The following is an 18383-nucleotide window of genomic DNA, read 5'->3' on the forward strand; positions in this document are numbered from 1 at the left end:
GCCCCTTTAACAGCGAAGCTGCGAGCAATTCCCTCTTTCCGGCGTTTCACGAAACTCAGTATAACATTATGAAGTAAAGAAATCCCGTGTAGCGGCAGGATTCCAACGTGTGTGTGGTAGATCAACGAAGCTAGTCGCCTTACCCGCTCGGCTTCAACAGTTATTTTGCCCTTTATTGGACTCAGCTATGACCGTGATTTAGTACCCGGGAGTCGGACGGCTTACTCACTCGGCTGTGACAGTGGGGCGAGGAACCACACCACCAGCTCGACACAGAGCACGTGATGGGGTACACGTTGCACCTGCGGGAGCCAATTTTAAGTGTGCGCGTTCCATTTGTGCGTTCAGCATGTTCGATTTGCTTCTTCTTCGCCATTATAGCAACAAAGATGGAGTTCAGGTCGTTCCGGCAGCGCAGAGGAGGCAAATGGGCTCCACTCGCAGACATAAACCGTCATGATGGTCGTGAAAGTTGCGTACAGCTTCGCTACCTTCAAATCCCACGGGTTAGTGCCAGCTTCCTTCATTTTTTTCTTGAGTCGGGCACTCTCAACATCTGCTTGTGGTCTCCTTGCCTCCTCGCCAGTTTCGCACACACTTATTAGCCTTGCAATTTCCCCTCTCAACTTCGCTAAGCCAAATTTCCTGTTAATGATCCGCACGGACAGAAGAAAGCGGGAAGAGCTCCGCTGTTAAAAGCGGCGCAAATTACTGGCTGAAGCTGCTATGAAAACGTGTTTTTACGTGCACGTCAGATATCCTGTATGTATTTATTTTCGGTGATAGTGTTTTATTTCGATAGTGTAATGAATATATAAAGGGTTCCTAATGAATACTTCTTCGTGAACGAACATATTTGTCGAATAGTGGAGCATACATTACTTCAAGAACCTCCTTCCCAGTCGTGCATACTCGTAAAGGGCGCCCGTAACGGATGCAACCATAAGGCCTTTCTAAGAGCAACCTAGCTATACGTATGTCTATTAGGGATGTAACGATGTCCGTCGCCAGCGCCATTCACCTATGAGCAACCGGAGTGGAGACTGCCCTGGCCATCCGCCCTGATAGGGACGTGCCGAAATACGGGAGCATCATCCCCGCAGCCAAGTGGCAAATTTCAACAGCAGCCGCATCGCGCCATCTCATACGTCGCCATCTCATACGGCGCCTATCACGCTGAAGATTGTCGTCAACTGGCACGATCAACAGCGTCCGAAGACAGAGCATAACGAATAAAAAACTCCCACCTCCCCTCGCGGGAACCCCTGTGTAGATGCGACGCATAGGGGGTTCACGTTGCAGCGTTGGACAGCGGAAGAACGGGGCTGGAACAATGGAGCGGAGCGGCGCAGGCACCGCGTTTTATAGCGCGCATAACGGTGAGGGGCGCGCCGGCGCCAGTGCGTCTGCCGCGGCTATGACGCAAGACAATCCACTTTAATCCAATCCAATTCCAATTCAATTCAATCCAATTCAATTCAAGCCAAGCCAAGCCAATCCAATCGAATCCAATCCAATGCCCCTCGCGAGAGAGTGTTCGCTATCGGAGAGGAGAGGGGGTGAGTGGCGGAGGGCGCAGCTCGCGCGGCGAGGAGAATGGGGGAGGGGCGGACGCCGACGACAACGCCTACGACGCCGGATGCAGGGACAAGGCGAGTGAATGAGATGCAGTCGCATCTAAAAGCGTTTGCTTCTAGCTTCTCACCGGAACCATTTGTTTGGCTGCGGGTTCCAGCGACAGCTGCTGGCTTGATCAGTAAGCTGCTTTCGCGATACGATGGTCCTTACAATGTGGTCAATTGCACTTGTCCTGTCAATTATGCCGTTAAACCCGTTTCCCCATCACCCAACCCGAGACGACACGGCCGTGACGCCTTCTAGAGACTCAAGCCTTACGTTGAGCCTCTTCCCATCTCGGCTCCCTGATCGCCAGAATGACTCTTTTCCCCCTTCGGGCAAGGACATCCGTCGCCAGCACCATTCACGTATGAGCAACCGGCTGCACTGTCCATCCGCCCTGAGAGGTTACGTGAGGAAACACGGGAGCATCATCATCGCAGTGAAGTGGCAAAAATCAACGGCAGCCCCATAGCGAACGCTTAGAAGGAAAAAGCCGCGTCTCACGTTTTTCTCTCGGTTAAAGCGCGAGACACATAGATGAAACGCGAGACACATGGACGTTAGTTGTGGATCCGAGTTGCAACAATATAATCCAAACGCCAGTGAATATAATCCTAGCGCCAGTGACTATAATCCAGGTGCCAACCAATATAATCCAGGCGCCAACCATTATAATACAGGACCCACGCAGTGCAGAACACATGCCAGCGCTTTGTTATTTAGTTGGCAACCAATACCATCCGGGTATTGGCAACCAATACCCATGCCATCACAAATAGGGATAAAATAGTCACAGTGGCCGAGGAGTTCAATAGGGACCTGTATAATAGCCGGGACACCCAGGATAATGCCGAACGAGACAGTAGTTCAGAGGAGATAGACATCCCACCAGTAACGACCGAAGAAGTAAGGAAGGCTTTGAAAGAAATGAAAGGGGGCAAGCCTCTGATGAAGATCAGATAACAGCAGACCCCTTGAAGGATGGCGGAGAAATTGTACTTGAAAAACTGGCAAACATGTATACGCGATGCCTAATGACCGCAAGTGTACCGGAATCTTGGAAGAACGCGAACATCATCCCAATCCATAAGAAAGGCGACATGAAGCACTTGAAAAATTACAGGCCGATCAGCTTACTGTCAGTCGTCTACAAGGTACTTACCAAGGTAATCGCTAACAGAATTTCTCCAACCTTAGATTTCAGTCAACCTAAACAACAAGCAGGGTTACGTAAAGGTTATTCCACAATGGACCATATTCACACGATCAATCAGGTGATAGAGAAGTGCGCTCATTATACTGAACCCCTATATATAGCCTTCATAGATTATGAGAAAGCATTTGACTCGGTCGAAACCCTAGCATTACGGAACCAGGGGGCAGATGAGCGTTATGTAAGAATACTAGAGGATATCTACAATGGGTCTACAGCTAACATCATCCTCCATAAGGAGGGCAGTAAAATACCTATAAGGAAGGGTGTCAGACAAGGAGACACAATCTCTCCAATGTTATTCACAGCATGTTACAAGAAGTATTCAGAACGTTGGATTGGGAACAGGTGGGAGTAAGGGTTAATGGAGAATACCTCGGTAACCTCAGATTTGCGGATGACGTTGCCTTACTAAGTAACTTGGGGGACGAATTGCAAAGCATGCTTTCCGCACTGGACGAACAAAGTAGAACCGTGGGCCTGAAAATTAATATGCAGAAACTAAAGTAATGATCAATAACCTCGAGACAGCACAGCGGTTTGAGATAGGTGGCGAGGCAGTGGAAGTGGTAAGCGAATATATCTACATAGGTCAAGTTGTGACCCCAGATCCCAACCATGAGGCAGAGATAATTAGAAGGATAAGATTGGGGTGGGGTGCATATGGCAGACATTCTCAGATAATGAATAGCAGCCCACCATTGTCGCTGAAGAAGAAAGTGTATGACAGCTGCGTCTTACCGGTACTCACCTACAGGGCAGAAACCTGGAGGCTCACTAAGAGGGTTCAACTTAAATTGAGAACTACTGAGCGGGCAATGGAGCGGAAAATGATAGGTGTAACATTAAGGGACAAGAAGAGAGCGGAGTGGGCCAGGGAACAAACACGTGTTAAGGACATATTAGTAGAGATTAAGAAAAAGAAATGGACGTGGGCAGGGCATGTAATGCGAAGGCAAGATTAACAGAGTGGACCCCTAGAGAAGGCAAACGTTGTAGAGGGCGGCAGAAAGTTAGATGGGCAAATGAGATCAAGAAGTTTGCGGGGATAAATTGGTCACAGTTGGCACAGGACCGGGTTAATTGGAGAATAATGGGAGAGGCCTTTGCCCTGCAGTGGCTGTAGATAGGCTGATGATGATGATGACCATCCGGGCGCAGTGTATTTTGATCCAAGTTAGATGAACTAGGTTACGTGACCAGTTTAAGCAGATGACCTATGAACTGCGTAATAAAACAGTCCCTTGACTATCCAGCACTCTCTCCTAATTACTATACTGAATACGAGGATCGTGTCAGGGGTATGAATTACAGCATTTAAATTTACAGCATTTAAACCCACTACGGGCCCGAACGTGGGACAGTTGGCGCTGCTGGCACCGTTCAACCCCACTACCAGCGGAATAAAATCGAAAAAAATGGTCGGGACATTCCCTGGCGTGTACGCGTTGAGAACGCGTGTTTCCTTGTCGTTTAAAGTGGCAATCTCTCGTTACTGTGATGATGTTTATTCATACAAAACTCACTTTTTTTGTCAGAAATTAGGTCCGGGCGATACGCGTTCGTACCTAATTCATTATTCAGTAGTCATTCATTTGGTTAAAAGTCAAATTTATGTAACCAGGGCTTGTGAGGTACCAAATTAAAGGTATCCATAAGGGGAATCACGTGGGAGAAATCAAAAATTGCTTCCTGCTTACAGTCATGCGATACCCACGTGAGTCATGAGATTGGGTTAAATGTCAAAGTAATGCCACTAGGGCATGTGAGGTATCAAATTAAAGGTCTTGACGAGAGGAATCACGTGGGAAAAATTAAAAGTCGCTGCCATTTTATGGTTATGAGATAGCCACGTGATTCACAAATTGGGTTAAAAGTGAATGTGCACCACTAGTACTTGTGAGATATCAAATTAAAGGGCTTGATGAAAGGAATCACGCAGCACAAATTAAAAATTGCTTCCCCGTTATGTAACGAGATAGTCACGTCAATCACAAAATGGGTTAAAAGTCAATTTGGTGCCAAGAGGGCTTGGGAGGTACCAAATTAAAGGTCTCGATGAGGGGAGTCACGGGAACAATTTAAAAATTGCTTCCTGGTTATAGTCGTGACAATAGTCACGTGATTCACAAAATGGGCTAAAAGTTAGAGTGACTCTACTTGCGCTTGTGAGGAATCAAATTAAAGGTCTTGATGAGGGGAATAAAGTAGTACAAATTAAAAATTGCTTCGTGGTTATAGTCATGAGATAGTCACCTCAATAATAGATTACGTTAAAAGTCAATACGATGCCACTAGTGCTTGTGTGGTATCAAATTAAAGGTCTGAATGAGGGGAGCCACGTGGGACAAATGAAAAATTGCTTCCTATTACATCACGCGAGAAGATACGATTCAATATGATTATATTATAGATATACGGTGACATTATTCTCAACGTCATAAGCCTCATGATATGTCACATTACATATTTATCATAATTATCAGCCATGCCCTATCACACGTAATTATGTGCACAAGAAAAAAAATTTTGCCATCACGTAAGCAGAAATTCAACAGCATTTATTTCGTATCAATGACATCATTACTCGTGGTATAATAAAACTTATAACTTGTACAACTAATTCATGATCAATAGGTGTGATGCGAGTTGTAAGGTAAAATGTTAACAATAGAGAGTTATAGCAGATCGGAAAAAACGGTTCCGGTACGGTACCCGGTACCCGTTGCCGGACCGTACCGGGAAGGCTCGTTTTAAGAGTTATAGCAGACCGTAACTACCGGCCATGCTACCATCACTGGGAGCGACTTGTGTTCGACGTCGTTTCGCAATTTTTAGTGAGTCTGTGGCGTTTCCTGTGCTGAAATATTAGTTTTCATTTCTCAAATGCGCTAAAGACAGTGTTAAAAAAAAAACATACAACGCCCCTACAAAGATTCGAACTGCGACTGCGTGAACACATGAAGCGGCCATTTTACCTCTACGTCATTTCAATAGATGGCGCCAGCAGGTCAAGCTGGGCTCTCAGTACATACGTCTGGCTAGTTCTTCGTTGTATTTGAGAGTTCCTCGCACTGATATCGCCTGTTCCTCACTCGCCGATTTGTAATCGGGCCTCATGTTGCTCTTAATACTAATTATGTAGCCGTATCGCCTTTATTTGACCTAAAAGAAGCTGTCGGACATGCGTCGCTCGATGACACAAGCCACGGCGGTCGGGCCGGGACCGTGTTTTGCTTGCTGCTTGAGCTGACAGAATCGCGCAGATTTCACTTGTTGCAACCTCATTTTTCTTAAATGATCTTATATTTACAATCCGTTCGACTAGGCGTGAGCCAATAGTACGTCTCCCAAACTCTTCCGAAGCGGCCGCCCGCTTTCGAACGACGGACACGGTACGTCTCGGTACCGTGCGGCCAAGTCGCTCCGGTATACGGTAGGGTTCTGCGCATGCGCCGTGGTGTCCAGACGGTAGACGTTACCGTACCGGAACCGTGTTTCCGATCTGCTATAACTCTCTAATAACAAGCTTTACCGTACATCATGATAGCAAGCAATTCAACAGCCTTTATTTGACATTCATGATTCATGATGCATTTGAGTCGTGCGTCCTCATAAGGAATCAATTCCCCATGACGAGATTCTCGTACACATCTCGAGTACAAGGAATTCAACAGCGTTTATTTGACACCCATGATGCCAATAGTCGTCGTGTAATAAACCTCAGAGTAACTCACGTGACTAATTTATGATCCATAGAAGTCATGCGACATCAAAAGGAAACATGTTAACTATGACAAGATGTTTTTGCACATCACGTAAACAAGCAATTCAACAGTGTTGTGTTCATACACATGGTGCCAATAGTCGTGATGTAACTAACCACATGATAAGTCACGTGACTACACAATGAGGCATGGAAATCATGCGACATCTTTGGGACTAATGTTTGCAATGCGAAAATCTTTTCGACATACCGCAAACAAGCAAATGAATGGCGATATTTTGATAGTTACGATGCTAATACTCGTGAAAAAATAAACGTAATGGTAAGTCACGTGGTTTATTTATTAGGCTGATTAATCGTCCCTAGGAGTCACGTGACATCATAAATCCAATTAACAACTTTTCAACACACCATCAGCTTCTTTCTTGCATGATTAACTTCCTTTTTACATTTGGGCGAGCAATACCAAGCTCTAGGGCATCACTTTGACTTTTATCCTAATCTATGACCCACTAGACTATCTCATGACTATATCCAGCAAGCAATTTTTAATTTTTCCTGCGGGGTTTCCTTTTATTGAGATCTTTAATTTGAGACCTCAGAAGCCCTATTGGCATCATTTTAACTTTTAACCGAAACCATGACACACGCGACGATGTAAAGACTATTGCCAGGAAGCAATTTTTAATTTGTCCCACATCATTCCCGTCATCGAGACTTTTAATTTGATACCTCACAAGTCCTAGTGGCATCACTTTGACATTTATCCATTTTGGGAATCACGTGACTACTCATGACTATAACCAGGAAGCAATTTTTAAATTGTCCCAAGTGATTCCCCTCATCGAGACCTTTTATTTCATACCTCACAAACTCTAGCGGCATCCTGTTGACTTTTAACCCAATCTATGACTCACGTGACTCTCTTATGACTATAAGCAGGAAGCAACTTTTAATTTGTTCGAAGTGACTTTCCTCACCGCGAGCTTTATTTTTATACCTCACAAGCCGTAGTGGCATTGGTTTTAACGCAATTTAAGACTCACGGGAATATCTCATGACTATAGCAAGGAAAAAATTTTTAAATTGCTCCACGTGACTCCCCTCATCGAGAACTTTAATTTGATACCTCACAAGCACTAGTGGCATCACTTTGACGTTTAATCCAACTTGAGAATCACGGGACTATCTCGTGACTATAGCCAGGAAGCAATTTTTAAATGGTCTCACGTGGTTCCCCTCATCGAGACCTTTAACTTGATACCTCACAAGGACGTGAAACTTGGAGGCTCACTAAGAGGGTTCAACTTAAATTGAGAACTACTGAGCGAGCAATGGAGCGTAAAATGATAGGTGTAACATTAAGGGACAAGAAGAGAGCGGAGTGGGTCAGAGAGCAAATTGGTGTTAAAGACATATTAGTACAAATTAAGAAGAAGAAATGGACGTGGGCAGGGTATGAAATGCGAAGGCAAGATAACCGCTGGTCATTAAGGGTAACAGAGTGGATCCCTAGAGAAGGCAAGCGCTGCAGGGGGCGGCAGAAAGTTAGATGGACAGACGAGATGAAGAAGTTTGCGGGGATAAATTGGTCACAGTTGGCACAGGACCGAGGTAATTGGAGAATAATGCGAGAGGTTTTTGCCCTGCAGTGGGAGTAGATAGGCTGGTGATGATGATTATGATGATGACTCACGTAACTATCTCGTGACTATACCCAGGAAACAATGTTTAATTTGTCCCAGGTGACTCCCCCCATCCAGACCTTTAATTTGATTCCACACAAGATCTACTGGCATCATATTGACTATTAACGTAATCTATGACACGTGACTATCTCCTGACTATAACTAGGAAGCAATTTTTAATTTGTACTACGTGATTACCCTTATCGATACCTTGAATTTGATTCCTCACAAGCGCTAGTGCTGTCACTTTGGCTTTTAGCCCATTTTGTGAATCACGTGATTGCCATAACTCTAAACAGGAAGCAATTTTTGAGTTGCACCACGTGATTTCCCTTATCGAGACCTTTAATTTGGTACCTCGCAAGCCCTAGTGGCATCACATTGACTTTTAACCCAATTTGTGAATCCAGGAAACAATCCAGGACTATTTCATGACTATAAAATGGCAGCGATTTTTAATTTGTCCTGCGTGATTCCTCCCGTCTAGACCTTCAATTTCATACCTCAAAAGCCTAGTGCCATGATTTTTACTTTTAACCCAATCTAGGGCTCACGTGACTATCTCATGAGTCATGACTTCAACTGGGAAGCTATTTTTTATTTGTCCCACGTGATTCCACGCATCGAGATTTTTAATTGGATACCGCAGAACCCCCAGTGGTATTACTTTGACATTTAACCCAATCTCATGACTCCTGTGACTATCGCATGGCTATAGGCAGCAAACAATTTTGATTTCTCCCTCATGATTTCCCTTTTGGATACCTTTATTTGGTACCTCACAAGCCCTGGTTACTTCAATTTGACTTTTAACCAAGTCAATGACTAACGAATAATGAATTAAGTACCTATATTAGGTAATTATTTAACCTGAACGCGTGTCGCCCGGACGTAATTTCTGACAAAAAAATGTGAGTTTCGTATGACCAACATCATCACCGTAACGCGAGGTTGCCACTTTAAACGACACGGAAACACGCGTTCTCAGCGCGTACACGCCAGGGAATGTCCCGACCATTTTTTTCGATTTTATTCCGCTGGTGTGGGGTTGAATTGCGCCAGCAGCGCCAACTGTCCCACGTTCGGGCCCGTAGTGGGTTTCGAGAGTTAGGCATTCTGTCAGTTTCCCGTAAATTTTCGAGTAAGTGAGCAATTAAAATGCTGTAATTCATACCCTTGACACCATCCTCGTATTCAGTATACTAATTAGAGAGAGTGCTGGATTGTAAAGTGACTGTTTTATTGCGCAGTTCATAGGTCGTATGCTTAAACTGGTCACGTAACCTAGTTCATCTAACTTGGATCAAAATACACTGCGCCCGGATGGTCATCATCATCATCAGCCTATCTACGGCCACTGCAGGGCAAAGGCCTCTCCCATTATTCTCCAATTAACTCGGTCCTGTGCCAACTGTGACCAATTTATCCCCGCAAACTTCTTGATCTCATCTGCCCATCTAACTTTCTGCCGCCCTCTACAACGTTTGCCTTCTCGAGGGATCCACTCTGTTAATCTTGCCTTCGCATTACATGCCCTGCCCACGTCCATTTCTTTTTCTTAATCTCTACTAATATGTCCTTAACACGTGTTTGTTCCCTGGCCCACTCCGCTCTCTTCTTGTCCCTTAATGTTACACCTATCATTTTCCGCTCCATTACCCGCTCAGTAGTTCCCAATTTAAGTTGAACCCTCTTAGTGAGCCTCCAGGTTTCTGCCCCGTCGGTGAGTACCGGTAAGACGCAGCTGTCATACACTTTCTTCTTCAGTAAACCATCCATTACACTCTGTGAAAAGGAATATGTCTTCCTATTTAGCACGTGCTGATACATGATTGCTGGGCTGGAAAGTATTCCGCGTCTTTTGAAATTGTGATTGCCCCAGCGGTAATCATTTGTACTATTTTCACGGGGGCGAGAGTAGCCCGCTAGGGTTGCTGTTGGGTGTTTTTTCTCCTTTATTTTTCTTTTCCTTTGAAGCCAAAGTGATAAATTATGCACTTTCAATGAAATAAAAACCAGTTGTGAGACAGCGCTCGTCTTGTCTTCTTCTTCCGTCCTGGTCTGTGTTGCACGGTTTCCAGATGCCTTTGTAAACATGGCGGATGCTTTTTGCACAGGCCGCTTGAGCTTCTTAAGAACATGCCTGCCCTCGAACGGCAGCCGTCGACTCGCTGCTCCTGGTAGCTCCTGGCTGGCACGCTGGCCGGGCGTTTACTTGCGCCGCGCTAGTGAAGTGATGTTATGCCAGGTGGCCAGATGTGCCTCGACTTGCACAGACCACAGTGAGCAGCAAGGGAGAACAAATGTTCATTGACATTCGAGAGTTTTCAGAGGCCAGGACGTCATTTCATTTCGATCGCTGCAATTGTATGTCGCTGCCGTGACTTTTTTTGCCATAACAACTCGTTCACTTGCGCTAAGATTTCGAACGAAGGAAGATTGCTTCCAACATTGTACTGCCCGTATCTTTTTTTTTTGGGCGTCGCAACAAGTTACGAAGGTAAGAGATGCTTGGAAATTCTTTTCGACTAAAGCGATAGTTATAGCGAACGCTATCGCTTACTACGAACACATCGACATTTGAGCGTAGCAATGGAACTAAAATCCCTGAGCGAGTGTTTGAGGCACGGTGTTTTTTTCTGTATCATTTGTTGGGGTGTGCGGCAGGCCCCAAGCACGCGCTAAGCAGCATGACAATTTGAAAGAAAAAGAAAGAAAACACCTACTGCAATAAAATATTTATCTGACTTTGTTTACCAACACTTTGAAAATTTTAAAAGTACTCCGTAATGCTCGGTTGCATGAAAATTGCTAACTAGTTATTTGCTAACTAGTTTAATTACACTAATTCTTTTTGCATGTTCCTGGATGCTGGAATAAACAGTAGCTTTACCGTTCAACAATTGGATGTACAAACGTTGGTATCAGCTGTTTATTACGCTCTAGGGTGGTTACGAATCATGTGCTGTAATTAATATTCATGAACGAGATATTTCACTTGCTCGTGACATATAGAGTGTAATGAAACACGCTAGGTCTAAATAATTTCAACTTCATATTTACACACTAAAAATGCGACAAGAAATTTAATTTCCATAAGCAAGAGAGGATAAATATGACTTGAGAACCCAGCTGCACAATAAAGTATTACTTACCCTGTGTTGATTTGCAAATGCCCGTCGAAGAGCCACATTATTAGTTCAATTACCCTGATTAACACCGTTTGCTGCAATGAGTTGAATTTCATCTCGTTAATCTTGTATTCTTTTTGTTCTCATTGTCCTATTTTTTGTATGTGTTGCAACGCTGACTATACTTCGACCAAGAGCACCCCGCCGTTATGAAATGCCCTGTCAGGTGTAAATAAATGAAATGAAATGTTGAATTTTGCCAGTAATAATGTGGATAGCCTTATACTGTATTGACGGTAAAATTTTAGAAACAGTTTTTATGCTTCAGTGATTGATAAATGTAAAAAAAACCATGCACATTTCTAAGCAAGACTTACAAATATGATTTGACGCTCAATGCATAGACTGCACTGCACAATTCTGTACACGCCTTAAATTTCTTAGTCTCCTTGTAGGTTCAACCAATAGTATCTACTATCTTCCATTCCCTACAATTTAGAAGAAGACCTGCCTGCGTGTACTATTTTTGGGTGTGACATCATGGTGTATTGATTGAATAGTTTTCACCCACTGTGCAGCAATGTGCAGGCGGTGGCTACATGTAAAATTGTGCCCTGGAGGGAACTGGAATTTTCACACGCTTACTGAGTGTAGCCGTGGCCTTCCTTATTATATTCTATACAAAAAGCCCTTTCGAGGTATTCGCAGGCAACCCATCCAACTCGCTAAAGCAATCTGCCTTTGAGGTACAAAGCACAACACCTCCTCCTTCCTCACTTTTGCCACACGCTTATCCCTGCTTCTAGATGATTCGGACTACTACATCTCCAGACCTCCAAGACAAATTATGACCCCTCACATTTCTTTGTGTACAATGGTTTAAAGGCCACCTGCGAGGTCCACACAGCGCTATTAACAAAGGAGACACCTACTCCATCACCAGAGCATAGAATCATAGTGTCTATCAGAAATGAGCTGCTCCAATCAAGGTTACTTCCTCTCAGCTTCTTGCACGAACTTGCTTTAGGATGATAACAGGAGCTCTGCAGTTGGTCTTACAGCAATTTTTTTATGCGAAGTGTCGTAAATGTACAGAGTAAGTGAAGCACTCCTGAGTAGCAGTGAAAGGGAATGAAAGAAAGTAAACCAGAACCCGCATTTGCTTTCTTACATTTGCCAATGTGTACTGTGGGCACCATCCTCCTATCCTTAATCCTTGCCATTACATTAAGGAACAGAAATAGAATAATAGAATAACGCGCCGTCGTTATTCTCCCTGCTCTCGCGCAGCACCGAACTGCCCTGCCGAGAAAGTCTGCCCACAACGGGTTCGAGAGCGAGCCACGACTCTCGCCGCGAGTGTCCGTCGTCAGTCACTTCACATGGAAGCAATACATTTCATAGTACAGGGGTTTATTACGCGGACAAACACTACACTGTACTACGCACCTAGCCCCTGGGGCCTATACACCCGCCAGCGTGTGCCCAGCCCGTAGTCGGGCAGCAGTTAGCGTCCGCCGGCGTTGGCCGGCCACAACGCTCGCTGACGTAGGGGAAGGGGGCTTTCTGTGGCCGCTACACATTTCCAAGCCACTGGACTCGACCGGGCGGCATTGGCACTCGTCCGCTGACCTCAGACGGCGCAAGCCGTCACATCGCGGACGTGGGGGCAACCCACCAAGGTGTGAAATATGCCCGCGGAGACTCGCCGGGCATCCTAGATAAACGCACTGACGCAAATCGAGGCATGCGCTAATCGACACGGTGGGTGCCGTGACCCACGGAAGTGGGAAACAACGGCCAATGCAAGAAACGGCCAAAAGTGGCCGAAGGGCATTTACATACCGTGCGATCGCTGCTCGTCCAAAGGACGGTCTCTCTCGGGGAGTCTCCTGCGCGCATCCCCCGTCGCCTCGTAGGGAGAGGAGGGAGGCGCGCGAGGATCGCCCTCGCCCCAACCAAAGAGGAGGACGTCGCAGCGCCTCCTCGCCCCCATTAACGGGGCTTGGCCCCTACATCCCCCTCTCCTTAAATGCCCCCCTCACGGTCGGAAAGCCGGCCATCAGGTACTCATCCAAAAAGAACAATCTTAATGCAAGTAAAACAAAGCTAGAGCCCACCAGCCTCTACTCCAGCCCTTAAACAAACACTGCATTCACAACACACGCTACACATACTCTGCGTAGAGCCCGGGGCTCTACGCCACCGGACACCGGGACACCGGACACCGGACACCGGGCTAGAGCCCCAGCCCGGTGTCCCCTGCCTGTGATCCGACGAGACCAGCCGACCTGACTAGCCGCGACCAGACCAGAAGCCGACGACATTCCCCTGCCCAGTTCTCCGGCGCGATTCCAAGAGCTTGAGGTTCCTTCGTGGCGTCGGCGGCATCGCTGTTCTGGGGCCCATCTTCATGAACCGATCAGCGTGTGCAGTGGCGGCAAGGACTTCACTGTCTATATTCACTTCATCTTCACCGCACGGGTTCATTGACTGTGACCTCGACCGGGACGGTCGTTTTGGATGGCGGGGGGATATGTAACGAGAAGACGAAGAAGTGGACTGTGCAGCCTAGTGCGATGGGCATCTTACACCGACGAAGACGAAGACGCTTGGCGTGGGGTTATCGCTCGTGCTGTGATGGCCGAATTGTAAATAGCATGCATCACTTTCTGTAAATAGATCGCTTCAGCATCGACCATGGTTCATGTCGTCCGTCCTACCGCCACGTAACATGTTTACATACACACTAAGAACAAGGTGCGAAACAAGAAATGTACACTATAAACAATACTCACTTGGTGAGGGAACTAATGTTACGCTATACAGCGGAGGTCAACTAAGGTTGCACTACGTACACTATACTACACGAACACAGATGTTACTTATATTACACAACCTACGGGTAATTATAATGCACTAAAAACACTTAATTACACTACATTACGTACACTTCATTACATTACACTAGATACACAGGTGTAGAAAGATACACAGAGGTGGAAATATTGCACTAAGTCCGCTAAGGGTTGCAGTGGTCATCACGGGGCTACGCATTGTTCGGCAGTACTGGGCACAAAGGGGCGAAAAAAATCCTCCCGCTGTCAGCGTTCGTTGTCGTCACTTTGGGGTGCCACGAGGCTCACCATGGAGTCTCTCATCGCAGAGTTCTCGAGGGGCGCAGATAATGGGTGGACGCGCAGGCGCGATTCCACCGTTGCGTCGAGCCGTGTCGCTCCGCACAGGGATGGAGGGGGAGGAAGAAGCGCGTGAGGTCACGACCCACCAGGAAGGCACCTCAGCACGTGCACCGGCTGGAAGCCAGGAGTCGCGATCGGCGCTGATGAACGGGGCAGCAGCCAGAGAGAGCAGCGGCCCGAGCTTCAGCCCCACGCAAGGAAGGAAGGGGGTTAAGCTGAGTCGAAGGCAGCCCAAGGTCAGCTCGGCCATTCAAGGCGCCAGCATTCCTGGAGGCGAAGGGCACCTCTGCGCTCGGTTGTCGGCGTCCCTGGCCGCAGCGAGCTAGCCGAAGAGGCCGCGATGCCGGCACACCGCAAAACATGGCGCGCTCTCCACAGACACGCACCACCAGCGGGGTGTACTGTTCGGCCGAATGAAGCTAGCACACACACGCACGCACTCACACACGCCAGTCTGCGGTGTTGCACGCGAGGATGGAACGCGGGGGCGGAAACAACCACCGGAAGCACACTTGTCCCCCTCTGCCGACGCGCACACACGTCGCATTCATGAAGTCGGCAGAAGCACAAGACTAGCCGAGGCGAACGGACGAGGCCCCCGACGAAAGTTCCCTCGCAGCAGACGCTGAAGAAAGCGCGCGCGCGCGTACACACACCCCACAGCTTGGGCCGAGAACACGCAACAAAGCAACAGCATACGCAGTCGCCCGCGCGTCAGACCTGCGAAAATCGTCCTAACTGCCGAGAAGACGCGGAGAACGAACCGATGGGCAGTAACTCACTCACTCCACACACAAAATAAACACACGAACAACAACAGATGAAACAACGAAAGCTACCGCCAACCCCTGCAAAACGGAGCTCCGATATCCCCTCCCTCGTCCACGCAAGGACGAGCCGGACTGCGGCGGCGACAAGAAACGAGGGGCCGAGCGAAACCAGAGTAAAGAGTCGCCCAAGCAAGGGGGGCATCACCCTCTCTAACCCAACGTTACTGCTCTAACCCGCGTCTCGTTGCCGCGGAGCAACCGAAAGCAAAATACAAACTAAACCACCCTCAGAATTTCCAAGAACCAAAGGAGGGAAATGTTAGATGTGTCGAATTACAGATGTCCGAGCGCTGGGAGTAATTACCGCGAACAGTAGGCCATCAGGCCCGCGAAAGACATGACAACATGCCGATCCGTTTGCCCAGAACGAACTGTCTTTATTTTTCCAAAACGGCCACTCGCCGATGTGCCAGGCTTGCCTGGCTGAACATAACTATCAGCGCGGCGTGGGGGCGCTGCATGTGAGCTAACATTGTAACACTCCTCCCCTCTTAGGAGGAAGACTATGGGGAGTACCTATTCACTGGTTTCTTAGTCCTCGTGCTACATCGCAACTTCGGTGTGCTAGGTGTAGGCACGACAGAGTCACTGTTCACATGCACACCACTGTTGAGCGCAGTCCCGTCGCTGTCCATGTCACAGCTACTCCCAGAGAAGCTATTTCCAGGTGGCTGTTCCTGATGAGGCACTTCCGGAATAGCTCGTGCATGGTGAGGCGGCGGCTCCAGCTATGGTGGAGCTGCAGCAATAGCAGTTTCAGGAGAAGTCAGATGTGCGTCTGTCTGCACAAGGCGTAAGTGGTCGCTGTGTCGGTTCCCCAAGGTGCCGTCTTCAAAACGGACAATGGCTGATGACGGAGTGACGTCCACAACGCTGGCAGGCACCCAAGGTGTACCCCTGCGGAAATTTCGCGCATACACGTCATCACCTGGCTGCAGTGATGGAGCCTGCCGGGACCCTCTGTCGGCGTACAACTTCTGCTTGAGTTGTTTGAGAAGTACAGATACCTGCAGGCTTGTCCTCAGGACATCCAATGGAATCCTGAACATTCTTCCCGTCAAAAGCTCACACGGTGGCCGACCTGTAACTTCATGTGGTGTGGTCCTGTAGTGGAACAGAACCTGGAGATCTGCGTTTGGAAGTTCCCAGAGCCAGACTTCTTGAGTTTGTTCTTCACAGTTTGTACAACTCGTTCAGCTGCACCGTTTGAGGCAGGGTGATACGGCGGTACGAGCATGCGGCATATTCCATTTGGAGTTAAGAACTCAGGGTACTGGGCACTGGTGAAGGCAGGACCGTTGTCAGAAACTATGAGGTCAGGCAGGCCATCCTGAGCGAATGCAATTCTCAAGGCAGAAATGGTAGCTTCTGCAGATGTGGAAGACACAGGAAAGACTTCTATCCACTTTGAGAATGCATCCACAATAACCAAGAACGTGTGACCTAGGAATGGTCCCCCAAAGTCAATGTGAAGTCTTGACCAGGGTCGCTGTGGAAAAGGCAATGGCGTCTGCTGAACAGGCTGTGCAGCTGGATGTTGAGTCTGGCACGTAGCGCAGCTCTTCACACTGTTGGCAATGTCATTGTCAATGCCTCGCCACCAAACATGGCTCCTGGCAATCATCTTGCTCTTCTCAATACCCGGGTGGATAGCATGAAGAACGCCAAGAACTTGGGCCTGCAATGATCTTGGAATCACAACTCTTGATCCCCAGAGTAGGCAACCCTCGTAGAGACTGAGTTCTGAGCTTCTGGTATTGAAAGGGTTCCACTCCGGTCCCACTGGGAGGCTTTCTCCTTTCAGAAAAGCAAGAACAACATGACCCAGAACTGGATCATTTGTTGTGGCTTGGGCCACAGCACCGGGTGAAAGCAGTCGCGGATATGCCTCCTCCAGCAAGAAGATGTCAGCAGGTCGTGGTAATGCAATGGTGTCAGGTTTCAGAGGCTGTCTACTAAGAGCATCAGCATGGCCGAGCTCTTTGCCAGGCTTGTATACAAGTTCGTACTTGTACGCAGAAAGCTTCAGAGCCCACCTGACCACTCGAGGCAAAGCTTGCACAGGAACGGCTTGTTGGCACACAGCAGTCCAAGAAGTGGCTTGTGGTCAGTGTGTGCTTCGAACGAGATGCCTCACAAGTACTGGTGGAACCCATCCACACCAAACACTAAAGCCAATACCTCCTTGTCGAGTTGACTGTAGTTTTGTTCTGCTTTTGACAAGCTTCTCGAGGCAAAAGCAATGGGATGTTCCCGGCCATCAGCATCTTTGTGTGCCAGGACTGCACCTAAACCATAAGGCGATGCGTCGCAGCTGAGGCAAACAGGCCTGGCAGGGTTGAAATGCACAAGAACTGGGGCTGATGTCACCAAGTGCTTGCAGGCAATGAATGCATCTTGTTGTACTTGTCCCCACTCCCACTTCTTCCCTTCACAAAGAAGCAAGTGCAGTGGACGAAGGAGTGACGAAAGATTGGGTAAGAAGCGCCTGTAGAAGTCGACAAGTCCCAAGAAACTCTGAAGTTCCTTGACATCTTGAGGCACAGGAGCATGCAGAATGGCTGCTACCTTGTCAACGTTCGGGGAAAGGCCTTCCTTGCTGATGATGTGCCCGAGATACTCAACTTATGGCACGAAGAAGTGGCATTTTTCAAGTTTCAGATGGAGGCCAGATTCCTGAAGCTTGCTAAGCTCAGCACGGAGGTTGCGAAGGTGCTCAGCATCGTTTGCGCCAGTTACAAGAATGTCGTCGAAATAGACTGCAATACGTGGCAGTCCTTGAGCAAGTTCTCCATCTCGCGCTGAAATATGGCTGGAGCAGATGAGACGCCAAAAGGCAACCGGGTGTACTGAAACAACCCCATATGAGTCGAAATGGTGACGTACTCTCTATAAGCCTCGTCAAGGACAACTTGCTGGTACGCATCTCGCAAATCCAATTTTGTAAATTTCTCACCTCCAGCAAGCACAGTCC

This window comes from Haemaphysalis longicornis, unplaced genomic scaffold, assembly GCF_048455015.1.
Source record: "Haemaphysalis longicornis isolate Haplotype H1 unplaced genomic scaffold, Haemaphysalis longicornis Haplotype H1 scaffold_4, whole genome shotgun sequence".
Taxonomy (NCBI): domain Eukaryota; kingdom Metazoa; phylum Arthropoda; class Arachnida; order Ixodida; family Ixodidae; genus Haemaphysalis; species Haemaphysalis longicornis.